Source organism: Triticum dicoccoides, chromosome 7B (assembly GCF_002162155.2).
Source record: "Triticum dicoccoides isolate Atlit2015 ecotype Zavitan chromosome 7B, WEW_v2.0, whole genome shotgun sequence".
NCBI lineage: Eukaryota > Viridiplantae > Streptophyta > Magnoliopsida > Poales > Poaceae > Triticum > Triticum dicoccoides.
The window spans coordinates 609,964,891-609,978,869 of NC_041393.1; positions in this window are offsets into that span (position 1 = coordinate 609,964,891).

Sequence of the window (13,979 nt, forward strand, 5' to 3'; positions counted from 1 at the left end):
TCTCGTGGGCCCCCTGGACCTCCACCGACCTCAACTCCAACTCTATATCTTCCGTCTCGCGGAGAAAAAAAATCAGGGAGAAAGTTTTATCGCATTTTACGACACAGAGCTGCCGCCAAGCCCTAATCTCTCTCGAGAGGGCTGATCTAGAGTCCGTTCAGGGCTCCGGAGAGGGGGATTCATCGCTGTCGTCATCATCAACCATCCTCCATCACTAATTTCATGATGCTCACCGCCGTGCGTGAGTAATTCCATCGTAGGCTTGCTGGACGGTGATGGGTTGGATGAGATTTACCATGTAATCAAGTTAGTTTTGTTAGGGTTTGATCCCTAGTATCCACTGTGTTCTGAGATTAATGTTGCTATGACTTTGCTATGCTTAATGCTTGTCACTAGGGCCCGAGTGCCATGATTTCAGATCCGAACCTATTATGTTTTCATCAATATATGTGTGTTCTTGATCCTATCTTACAAGTCTATAGTCACCTATTATGTGTTATGATCCGACAACCACGAAGTGACAATAATCGGGGTACTTCTCGGTGATGACCGTAGTTTGAGGAGTTCATGTATTCACTATGTGTTAATGCTTTGGTCCGGTTCTCTATTAAAAGGAGGCCTTAATATCCCTTAGTTTCCGCTATGACCCCGCTGCCATGGGAGGGTAGGGCAAAAGATGTCATGCAAGTTCTTTTCCATAAGCACGTATGACTATTTACGGAATACATGCCTACATTACATTGATGAATTGGAGCTAGTTCTGTGTCACCCTATGTTATAGCTATTACATGAGGAATCACATCCGGCATAATTATCCATCATTGATCCATTGCCTACGAGCTTTTCACATCTTGTGCTTCGCTTATTTACTTTTCCGTTGCTACTGTTACAACTGCTACAAAAACCCAAAAATATTGCTATTACTATCTTTAACTTTTACCACTGTTACCATTACTATCATACTACTTTGCTACTAAATACCTTGCTGTAGATACTAAGTTATCTAGGTGTGGTTGAATTAACAACTCAACTGCTAATACTCAAGAATATTCTTCGGCTCCCCTTGTGTCGAATCAATAAATTTGGGTTGAATACTTTACCCTCGAAAGTTGTTACGATCCCCTACACTTGTGGGTTATCACCCGTTGGCGCGAAGGATGCCGAGGCGGCGACAAAAGAGCTAAGTCACGCTAAACTTTAAGTTTTTATCCTTAAATATAAGGTTGTTATCCTCGATGGTTCGGCCTATGTATGAGAAACCTGTACGCGAAGGGGCCCTCCTGCGATTGGCAATGCCCTTGTTCTATTTCGAGCCCGCTCAACAGTTCGAGCGGCTGCGTCGAGAGCGGCAGGGTAGCCTTCCGCCACCAGCTACGCTCTCGTTTCTGACTTGAGTCAAGCTCGACAGATTGAACGGCTGCGCTGGCGGCGGCAAGGTGCTTTCTCCGGCAGCAAGCACACCCGGCAGGCTAATGAGGATCCGTCCTCAAGGCACCGCCCCGGGTTTACGCGTCGGCAAGCTTACCCAGTCGACGTGGGGCATACATACAAAGGAAAATCTAACAAGAAAATAACATGCATGGTCTCAGGGGTACTGCAAAGTCATATTACATAAATTGCCGCCGCGGTTCTAACTAAAGATAGCATATGTCTTGGTCGTGAACCTGCAGCGGCGATAAGAAACGAGGTGCTCAGTCCCGGCGCCGGCCTTCCAACCTCTTGATTTTGTCGATGCGACTGAGGATGGGCTGGATATGCTCGTTGAGCATTGCGATCAGCATCCTCCGGCAAGCTCTTCAGCACCGCTTCGAAGTCAAGGTCGGGATGCCAGTGCGCTATCTTGATGAGCACCCTAGTGATGGCCCCCTGGCAAAGAATCCGGGACTCTTCGGCAAGGGTGACCGCCCGGTTGGAGTGGAGCCGCTTCAAGGCGCCAACGACCTTCTCAAAGTATATGGTCAGGTTGGCGTTGGGGCTCAGGTTCACTTCCGGGGCGTACTCCATGCCCGGCACCCCCATGATGGCCAGTTGGTCGGTGGCCGAGTTTGCGACGGCGGCAAGGCGCTCAAGCCAGCATTTCTCGCCCGCCTTGTGATCTTTGAGGTTGGCGGTCTCGTTCCTCAGCAGCCGCCTCTCCGTCTCCAGCTCCTTTGTCAAGAGTCCCTCCCGGGTCAGGGCCCTCGAGAGCACCTCCTCGAGCTCTCCCAGCTTCAGCTTGAGATCCTTGATGGAGGCGTTGGCCTCAGAGAGCTCTCCGGACTTGCCAATGATCTCGCCCCGCGCCTCCGTCAGGGTGCCGTTGAGCGTGTCCTTCTCCTGGGACAGCTTCAGGGTTTGATCCTCCAGCTCCTTCACCTTGCCGGCGTGAGCCTGAGCCAGGGCATTGAGTGCCTCCTGATGCCTCCGCTCCAACTCTTGGGTCCGCTACAGGACGAGCTTGTCCACTTCTTCATCCTTGCCACGGAGAGTGGCGGCAAGCTTTTTCTCGCGCACGGCAATGTCCTCCTCCTGGGTCCTCAAGGCGGCCTCGTGCTGGGACCGGACGGCTGTGGCCTTGTCGGCCAGCCTCTTAGCTGTTTCCTGGGCCTTCTCGATGTCGGCCAGCCTCATGGTGAGCTCTAGGTCGCGCCTGGCCAGCTCGCCCTGAGCGGCCTTCAGCTCGTCCTGAGCCTGGCGCCACCAACCCTGTGCTTCGGCGACACGCTCCTCAAAATCTGCCTCCAGTTTCTCCACCACCGCTGTCTTGGACTTGGCCTTGTCCAGGCAAGCACGGTGGAGAGCCTGGAGTTTCCAGAAGTTGGCGCCCATGGCCTGGAGCAACCGCTCCTCCTGGGAGCCATCGCCGTCGACGCTCGGATCGTCGACAACGTCAAAACCGGTTGCGGCGAGCACCTCGTTGTCGAGCAACTCCCCCTCGATGGGGGTTGTGGAGCTTGACACGCCTGGAAGGTGGACGAAGAGGTCATCTCTCACCTTCAGATACTTTCCGGAGCCAGAGGCGGCGGAGGAAGAGGGCTGGTCGTCGACCACCGCCTCCTCAGCAGTGGCCTTGCTGGTCCCCTCGACGGGCCGCTTGCCGAGCTCCTCGGCATGCTCCTTGTTGAGGCCTTCAGTGGGCCCCTTGGCGGCATCTTTGGTGGCGCCCCTGGTGCTCTCCTCGGAAACAATCTTCTCCGCCTCTGCCACGGCCTCCGCAGCGACGTCCTCGATGGTGGTGTCGACGTCCTCCGAAGAAGGGCCTGGACACCAAGAAAGAGATGGGGTGGAGCCAAGATTGAAAGCCGATGAGGAAAAGAGGAAAAGAAGAATGTGAATGAAGGAAAAGACGGGTAGCCTACCTATACCAGGCCGAGAGGCGGAAGCCCTTTCTCCGCCAAGATCTGGCGCCGAAGAAAAGCCACCGACACCTGCGTTCTCCTCTTCCTCCTCCGTGTGCATGGCCTCGGGGCTTGGTGCCCTTGCCGGGGACGCCCCTCGGGGCGGTGTGTTTGATGGCGGAGGCACGATAGGAGAAGCCCTTCGTGGCTCCCCTTGGTGCCGCTCCTCTCCTGCATCCACGGCATGGTTAGCACCGAAGCACCACGCATAACACACGCTGGTGGAGGGCGGGTGATGGACTCATGCTGGGGGCTAAGCCGGGGGCTGCTGTCCGGGCTGCTCAGCACCACCAGTGGCGTGCCAGAGGTGCCTGCCGGGGGCTGGCCACTCGCCGATGTCCGAGCCCTCTTCATCCTCTGGGCCAACGTCTCCACGTCCCTGCAAAATGAAGACAAGTGAGCGACACCGGCGGGGTAGGTGCGAGGAATGAGGTAGGAAAGCAGAGGCTTACTCTTCATTTCCTTCCTCCTCCTCCTCCTCCTCCTCCTCCTCCTCCTCCTCCTCAGGCGCCTTCCTTTTCTTCGCCGGGCTGGGTGACCCAGGGTATCTATCTGGGCTGAGGGGCCCGAAGTCAAAGGCAACCCCCGCGCCAACATCTGTCGGTGGTGGGGAGGGCGGTGGCGTCTGGGCACGCCTGGACGACAAGGAAGCTGGTGTCTTCCTCCTCGCTGCCTCGGCCTCCGCCGCCCTCTTCATCACCGCGGCCCTCATCTGGCGCGCTGCCGCTCCCTGCGCCAGCCATAGTGGCGCGGCCCGGCCAGGGCAAACCGGCTTGCGGGAGGCAGCCCGCCGCAGAACTCGCCCCTCTCGGTGGCCGGAGGGACGGAGGCCACAATCTCATCCTCCTCATCTTCCTCCGAAGCCCCGTCGACGACGTCCTCGACAAGGGGGGCCCCGGCGCCGGCGCCGCTGGCCTCCCCAACAGCCGCCGCCCACCAGGAGAGGTCTGCCTCCTCCACTTCCGCCATGGCACGGTCCACCATGCCACCGGCGCTGCCAGCCTCCACGGCAAGCAGTGCCGACTCCTCGACAAGCTTTGCCTCCCGCAACCTGCGGGCGATGTAGTCCAACTCCACCTCAGAAGTGTCCTCGATGAGCCGTGGCTCATCGATGACATATGCCTCGTGCAGGGTGTCGAAGAACTCCTGCACCCTAAGCTCGTCAGGCTTGACCCATCTCGGGTCGAGGCAATGTGCATTAAAGAGCGGCATCATGGCGATGATATCCGACCGGCAAGAGTTATTGCTGAGCGGGACCACCCCCGTCGGCAACTTGAAGATGGGCTCCTTGTCCACCTTGCCGGCCTTTGCGGCAGCCCTTGCCACCTTGTCGGACCGCTCCACCTTGCCCTCTTCATTAACCTCGAGCTGGAAGATTCGCTGACAGAGATGAGCATGCCTAAGCACTGTCAGATTATGGTCAAGGCCGGGGTGGAGCCGCATGATATCTGCGGCATTCACAAAAAACCAGGCCGGCCTCCCCTTATCGTGCAGAGGGGCAATCCGGCGACGGATGAAGTCCGCGCCGATCATCTCGAGGGTGAACCCGGCCCAGGTAAGCCTGAGGATCCTAGTGGGGGCGACCGTGAGCTTCATGTCGTCGACGTAGACGTCACCCCGGTCCTTTCCATGGACCGACGCCGCCTGACGGACCTCATAGAATGCCGGCGGGTTCTCCTCCTCGATAAAGCACCACCGGCCCCGCCACTCTTCCCACCTCTCCTTCATGGCGTTGTCCGGGTATGCTCCTTTGGCCCTTGGGATCCAAGTGACGCTGCCGGTGATGGCGCCTCCCTTTTGGATCCGAGGAGAGAAATAGTAGCGGAAGAGTGCCGTGCTGGGATGCACCCTGACGAAGCCCTCGCAAAGGTGTGCGAAAAGGGCCATACACGCCACGGCATTCGGGATGAAGTCCAGGAGGCGGAAGCCGAAGGTGTACATGATATCCTTGAAGAAATCAGAGAAAGGGGGGCAGAGCCCGCAGGAGAAGTAGTCGACGAAGAAAGGGTACCGATTTGGGGAAGGCCCAGCGCTGGCAGGGACGACACACATGGCCGGATGCCCCGTCGTCTCTTCCCCCGTCTTCACGCCCCACATAGCCTTGTAGAACTCCCGGAGCATGGGCACGTCGACCATCGAGGGAACGAGGGTGAACTGCGCCCGTCGCACCACGAGCTCGCTTTCCGACGGCTCCGCCGCGTCGGCATCCTTAGCCGCCCCCTTTACTTTGGAGGATTTGGTCGCCATTGCAGTCGCAGAAAAACAAGGGATGGCGGAAACGCGTTGGCGATGAACAGAAGCAGAGGGCCCGAGGGAGAAGAAGGGGGGCGGCAGTTTCAAGATGGAGGGAGGCACAGGAAAGGGGAAAAGTGAGCAGCGCGCCCACGGTTATCCTTTTTTATGGGGAAGACGCGGGCCGCCTCCTTTCCCATTAACTGCGACACGACGCATACGTGCGGTCGCCATCCCACGCATGCCTCCCACGTCACGCACGCGCACGACCCCCACGTCGCGCGTTCAACGCGGGTCGTGGGTAAGCGCAGCGGGCGGAACAGTGGCCGCGGTAAAATCCGCCTCAACTACCCGCGCACCGTTCTGGGCCTGGCCCAACAACGTGTTGCACTTATGTGTGGCCCAGGCCCGGGGGCTCCTGTCGGTGTACAAAAGTAGGGGCCTAGATTTTGACCCCTTTACTTGTGCATGGGCAGTCAGAGCCACCTGCCATGACCACACATGGGCAAGGCAAGAGAGGGAAGCCGGAGAAAAGCCAAAGCCACAAGGACAAGCGAAGCAGACGACAAAGGACCAAGACCACGAAGGCCGCACAGGCGATGCAGGTTGCCTCGGCAAGGACCCTTGCCGAGGGCAGCCTCAGCAACCCCGGCAAGATCCTTGCTTGGGCAGCTCGTCCAAACCCGCGGAGCGAGCCACCTTCGGGCCTACGGACGCTGAGCAGTTGCATTGGGACAGAGTTCGGGAGGCACCTTCGTGGTGGCATGCAGATCTTTGTGAAGACAAAAGAGCAATCAAGATCAAGAGAGGATAGGAAGGCAACCATCCTCACCAAAGAAACCCATAGGGCTCCCCGGCAAGATCCTTGCCGGGGAAGCCAGCATGCCGCGGCAGGACCCTTGCCGGGCCACCCGGCAAAACCATCACCAAGCGCACCGGCAAGGCCAGTGCCGGGCCCGCACCAGCCAAGCTCCTGCCGCCTTTCATACGCAACCACTGACCCAACCAGCTGGGACGGCACCTGCGTGGCAGCATGCAAACCTTCATGGAGACTCCACCACCGCGCCACCTCAGCTGCCTGCCTGCCTACATGGCGCTGCATGCGTTGCTGGCCAGGGCACGTGTCGAAGCCAGGAGGGGCGGCGACAGATGGGACGGGCCTCACTCCCGTCCCCCGATAAAGCGAAGACACCTAAGCCCCGCATTTAATGTGTCTCGTCCTATAATGATAGCGATAACCACGCAGCGCTGTAGCGCTTTCCACCTCCTGTGTGCTACTTTGGCAGCCCCTTTCGCCTATAAAAGGAGGCCCATGGCATACTGAGGGGGGATTCGGCTCTTTCGAACCTGGCAGCACCCAGAGCTAGTTCAAGAGCTCAAGAACACTAATACAACCACCAAAGCAGGATCGTAGGGTTATACGCATCTTTGCGGCCCGAACCTGGGTAAATCCCCTTTGTGCCATCCACTAGTCCCGCTCTTCTCACGATTTCGCGCCCCGCAACCGTAGAAGGGATTCCAGTGATCCCATAGGTGTTGTTTCCCAGCGACAAAATGGAAGCCCTTGAGAAAGTGTCCATGAACCGGCAAGTGAATGAAGATGAAGACGACCAAGTCTTTTGTGACAATGATTCGAGCCCCGCTCTAGTTGTCTCCAAGGTCTTGACGCTCCAACACCAACAAGAGGAAGACCAATGTTGCCACATCTTCCACACCAAAGCAGGCATCAACGGTCGTTTCATGAAGGTCATCATCGATGGAGGAAGTTGCCACAACTTGACAAGTGAATAGCTATGTTCCATTCTACAATTGGTTAAGATGAAGCATCCTCTCCCCTACAAGGTCCAATGACTAAGCGACTCTGGCACCATTCAAGTGGAACACATGGTTCAAGTCTCCTTCAAGATAGGAGCATACGAGGACACTTCGGAGTGTAATGTGGTTCCTATGTCCGTTTGCCATCTCCTACTTGGACGACCTTGGCAACTCGACCGCGGTGTCATCCACAACGGGCGAACTAGTCACTATAGCTTCAAGATGAAGGGAAAGGAGTACGCGATATGACCTATGTCACCAAGTCAAGTTATCACCGGCAAGCAAGCCACCACCCATCATGGAGAAAAAAGTGAGAGAGTGACCCACCAAAAAGAGAGTGAGCGCCACAAGCCAAAACCGAGTGCGTCCATGATGAGCGATAAGAAAAATCTAGTTCTCTTTGCCACCAAAAGTGAAATGAGAGAAGTGTGTGAGAACCCATCAAGTGTTATGCACTATGTCCTATTATGCGTGTGATGCATTTTGTTCTTCGCCCCTACATTGGCGTATTTGTTGTGATCTATTTTAACGATATTCTTGTGTTTAGCAAATCTCTCAAAGATCATACCACCCATCTTAGAACCGTTTTGCAAACTCTTCGAAAAGAGCGTCTTTATGCTAACATGGAGAAATGCAAATTTGGTGTGGACAAGCTCGTTTTCTTGGGTTTCATTGTGTCTTCTAAGGGTGTTCATGTAGATGAATCTAAGATCAATGCTATTAAAACTTGGTCACAACCAACCAACTTGCAACAAATGTGAAGTTTCTTTGGCTTAGCCAGTTTCTATCATAGATTCGTTAAGGACTTTAGCGCCATTGCAACCCCTTTGCATGCCTTGAGTAAGAAGAATGCACCATTTGTTTGGGGACCATCCCAAGATACCAGATTCAATGAGCTTAAAAAATTTCTTACACACATGCTCTCATTCTTGCTTTGCCAAATTTTGACAAAACTTTTGAAGTTCATTGTGATGCTAGTGGTGATGTTATAGGAGGTGTGTTAATGCAAGAGAAGCGCCCAATTGCTTACTTTAGTGAAAAAAAATTCGGCGTGCAACTTAAGTATCCCATATATGACAAAGAGATATATGCTTTAGTGTGAGTGTTGCACGTGAGTGGGAACATTATCTTCGCCCTCATGAATTTATCATTCATACAGACCATGAAACTCTCAAGTATCTTAAGGGTCAAACTAAATTGAACAAGCGTCATGCTAAGTGGAGTGAATTCAATGAGTCATTTCCTTATGTCATCAAGTACATTAAGGGCAAACAAAATGTTGTGGCGGATGCGCTTTCCCGCAAATGCATGCTTGTTACTCAACTTGAATTGAATGTTATAGGCTTTGAGCACATAAAAGACTTGTATGTGCATGATCCTACTTTTGCTGTTCCTTATGCCAAATGTTTGATGCATTCATCTTGGGAACAATATTACATCAAGGATGATTATCTAATGAGAGCTAACAAACTTTGTATAACCGAGTCTTCTCTTCGTTTGTTACTTCTGCAAGAAGCTCATTGAGGAGTGATACGTCTCCAACGTATCTATAATTTTTTACTGTTCCATGCTATTATATTATATGTTTTGGATGTTTTATATGCATTAATATGCTATTTTATATTATTTTTGGGGCTAACCTATTAACCTAGAGTCTAGTGCCAGTTCTTGTTTTTTTCCTTGCTTTTGAGTTTCGCACAAAAGGAATACCAAGCGGAGTCCAAACAGAATAAAACCTTCACAGTGATTTTTCTTGGACCAGAAGACAACCAGGAGACTTCGAGATGAAGTCGGAGGATCCATGAGGTGGCCACAAGGATGGAGGGCGCGTCCAGGGGGGTAGGGCATGCCCCCACCCTTGTGGGACCCTCGTGCACCTCCTGACCTAATTCTTTCGCCTATATATTCCCATGTATCCCCAAACCAACAGAGGCATCCACGAAAACACTTATCCACCGCCGCAACCTTCTATACCCGTGAGATTCCATCTAGGGACCTTTTCCGGAGTCTTGCCGGAGGGGGATTCGATCACGGAGGGCTTCTACATCAACACCATTGCCCTTCCGATGAAGCGTCAGTAGTATACCACAGACCTACGGGTCCATAGCTAGTAGCTAGATGGCTTCTTTTCTCTCTTTGATTCTCAATACCATGTTCTCCTCGATGTTCTTGGAGATCTATTTGATGTAATACTTTTTTGCGGTGTGTTTGCCGAGATCCGATGAATTGTGGATTTATGATTAGCTCATCTATGAACATTATTTGAATCTTCTCTGAATTCTTGTATGCGTGATTTGATATCTTTGTAATTATGTTCGAACTATCGGTTTGGTTTGGCCAACTAGATTGGTTTTTCTTGCAATGGGAGAAGTGCTTAGCTTTGTGATGTAGGGCGGAATCCTAGGGGCCGATCTTTCACGTTTGGAGAGGATCCCTACGAGGAACACGATGAACGCGCGAAAGAACACGAGGGAAATCATGGGGGAAAACAAGAGAAACACTCAACCGACACGAATATGATCATACAAGTGCTAGACCATCGAGGCACAAAGTAACACGAGATCCAAAGTCAACAAGGGACGATACAAGAGTAACCGTTCTTCTCCGGGAGGATGTCTTGATTGTCTTCTCCAGATGGAGGTCTTGAATCCGGGTGGATCTTCTCCGAAGAGGTGCGGTCCCTCACGAGGAGTAGATCCGGTACGGATGGGCAATGCTCTATCTCAATGAGCTAAACCAATGCTAACCCTAGAACATAGGTGGAGGGGGAGTATATATAGTCTAAGGGGCGAAGGGGTACATGGGCCATGGCCCGGAGGCGCTGCACGCAGGCAATAGGGGGCCGGATGTCCGGGCGTCGGGCCGGATGTCCGGGTTCTTGCGAGGGACTGGATGTCCGGGCTGTTGGAGTTGGCCTTGCTGCTCTCTGGATGGACGGGGCCGGATGTCCGGGCGGAGGGGCCGGATGTCCGAGGCTTCGGGAGGCACCGGATGTCCGGGGCTTCAGGAGGCACCGGATGTCTGGGGTGACGGCCGGATGTCCGGGCTGTCGGGGCAGCCTTCTGTGCTCCCTGGACAGCGTGTCTGGATGTCCGGTCAGGAGGCCGGATTTCCGGTGCGGAGGGCCGGATGTCCGGGCTGGACGCCGGATGTCCGAGCCCTGTAGCTTCTACTGCAGTCTCCTGGCTGTGGGGAAGATCTCCAGGGGCCGGATGTCCGGGGCCATGGCCAGATGTCCGGTGCCTGGAAGCTGTTCTTGCCTTCTTCCATTGGTTCTCTTCTTCCATGGACTTGGGGTCTTGACCATCTTCATGTGCATCCTCGGGAGGGTCCTCTTGGTGCCTAATCATGCACAACATTCCGGACTTAGGTAGTAGCCATGTCTCGAGAGGATCATATGAGATATCACTAAGGAGAGAAGTCACCTCGGTCTCGAGAGCTCTTGCTCTTGTCATGGGTCCTCTTGGTGCTTGATGAGACGATGGTAGATCCATGGGGATGACTGAAGGATGCTCCGCATCACTTTGGGTTCAATCTTGTGGTGTCCTTTCCCAGTGATAGTAGGGGCAGCAAGGCACATATTGTATTGTTGCCATCGAAGATAAAAAGATGGGGTTTTCATAATATTTCTTGTGTTAATTACTCTACATCATGTCATCTTACTTAATGCGTTACTCCGTTCTTTATGAACTCAATACTCTAGATGCATGCTGGATAGCGGTCGATGTGTGGAGTAATAGTAGTAGATGCAGAATCGTTTCGGTCTACTTGACACGGACGTGATGCCTATATTTATGATCATTGCTTTAGATATCGTCATAACTTTGCGCTTTTCTATCAATTGCTTGGCAGTAATTTGTTCACCCACTGTATTATTTTCTATCTTGAGAGAATCCTCTAGCGAAACATATGGCCCCGGGGTCTATTTTCCATCATACAAGTTTCCGATCTACAATTTTAGTTTCCAATCTACTATTCTTGCAATCTTTTACTTTCTGGTCTATAAACCAAAAATACCAAAAATATGTACTTTATTGTTTATCTATCTCTATTAGATGTCACTTTTGCAAGTAACCGTGAAGGGATTGACAACCCCCTTATCGCGTTGGGTGCAAGTTTGTTTGATTGTTTGTGCAGGTATTTGGTGATTTGTGCGTTTTCTCCTACTAGATTGATACCTTGGTTCTCGAACTGAGGTAAATACTTATCTCTACTTTGCTGCATCACCCTTTTCTCTTCAAGGGAAAAACCAACGCAAACTCAAGAAGTAGCAATAAGAATTTCTGGCGCCATTGCCGGGGAGATCTACGCCAAGTCAAGACATACCAAGTACCCATCATAAACCCTCATCTCTTGCATTACATTATTCGCCATTCGCCTCTCATTTTCCTCTCCCCCACTTTTAAAATTATTTTAGAAAAGATTTTCCTTTTCTTCACCCTTCTTTCGTTCGATCTTATGTTTGCTTGTGTTTTCATGTGAATTCTATTTGGCTTGCATCTTTGCTTGCTAAAAATCTATTGATATGGATCCACTCAAAGTTTTCTACTTGGATCATCTTCGATCCATATGTGCTCGTGCTGAAACCCCAACTACTTTAGTTGAGGGAAAATCTTTAGATGAGCATGCTCATTTTTTGCGTCATCATTTGTCTGAAAAAGGGAAGCTCTTATGGAATCAAATAAATTGTTTGCTATGCTATGCTTGGAATCTTTGTGAAATTTGTGATTTTACTTGTTGCTCTAAGAACCCTAAAAAACACCTTCCCTACCTATGTGAGTTTAATGATAATGAAATCTTATCTTCTTATGAAAAGGGTGTTTACCGTTACTATGATACCGAACAAACTGGAGAACTTGTTGCTTTTAAGGGTGCTTATGAAGTTGCTTCTTTGATTGAAAAGTATGATATTACCCTGTACAAATCTAAATTTTTTGACATACTTAAATATTGATATAAAGACTATGCTCATAATGCCTATGTCAAAGAATTTATTGAAAGAATGATCGTTGATTTGGAAGAAAATAATGATATGCATGGATCAATAGATAATTATGATTCCGATGATTTGATTGAAATATCCCTTGATGAACATGATGCTTGCCATTCTCATGGCCATGATGCCAATATTTGTGGAGATGAATTTGCTATAGTTCCTTACGTTAAACATGAGATTACTGCTATTGTACCCATACTTGACAGTTCCTTAAATCAAAAGCATGATTGTAATGATGTTATTATAAATTCTATTAATGTCAATTATGTTAATGATATGCAAAACCCCAAGCTTGGGGATGCTAGTTTTGCTATGTCCACTACTTGTTGCAATGATCATGATTGGGGTGATTCTTCGTATGATCTTGAAAATTTATTTAAGACCCATGATGAATATGAGATTGATAATAATGTTTGCAATAATATTGAAAGTGGGTTTGGAAGAGTGTCAACTTTAGATCCCACATATTTGGAGAATGTTCAATCTTATGAAATCTTTGATAAAAGTGGGTTTGGAGAGGGCATGACTTTAGTTAATGTTAATCCCACTATTTTGGAAGAGTGTCAACTTCGCATGCATGTGGATCGTGTTGAGAATATGTTATGTGATAGCTATATTGTTGAAACTTGCTTATGATCCTACATGTAATTATTATGAGAGAGGGAAATATGGTTGAGGAAATTTTCATGTTACTAAATTACCTCTCTTCATGTTGAGATTGCTATCGTCTCCTTCTTCTTCCTTGCATATGCTAGTTTTTGCTTGCCTTGATAATTTGTTTGCTTATAAAATGCCCACGCATAGCAAGTATGTTAGACTCAGATGTGTTTTTCACGTGTTTTATGATGCTCTCTTCGTGCTTCAATTCTTCTCTTTTATGTGAGCATCATTGAAATTATCAATGCCTAGCTAAAAGACTTTAAAGAAAAGCGCTTGTTGGGAGACAACCCAATATTTTTCCTTCCTGTTTTTCAATAAATAATTCATATAGCCTCTGGTTAGATGTGGTTTTGTGTTTTAATTAGAGTTTGTGCCAAGTAAGACCTTTGGGATAGCTTACGGTGATAGTTGTTTTGATCATGCTGAGAAACAGAAATTTTTGCACCCACGAAAAAAATTCTCAAAATTCACAGAAGCGTGATTTTGATATGATTCTTTTTGCTCTGGATTGGTACACAAATTGCCCAGGTTGTCCTAATTTTTCAGAAATTTTGGAATTACAAAAGTATTCGAGAGTTACAGATTGCTATAGATTGTTCTGTTTTTGACATATTATGTTTTCTATATGTTGTTTGCTTATTTTGATGAATCTATGGGTAGTATCGGGGGTATGAATCATGGAAAAGTCGGAATATAGTAGATATTACACCAATATAAATAAAGAATGAGTTTGCAACAGTACCATAAAGTGGTGATTTATTTTCTTATACTAACGGAGCTTATGAGATTTTCTTTTGAGTTTTGTGTTGTGAAGTTTTCAAGTTTTGGGTAAGGATATGATGGACTATGGAATAAGGAGTGGCAAGAGCCTAAGCTTGGGGATGCCCAAGCACCCCAAG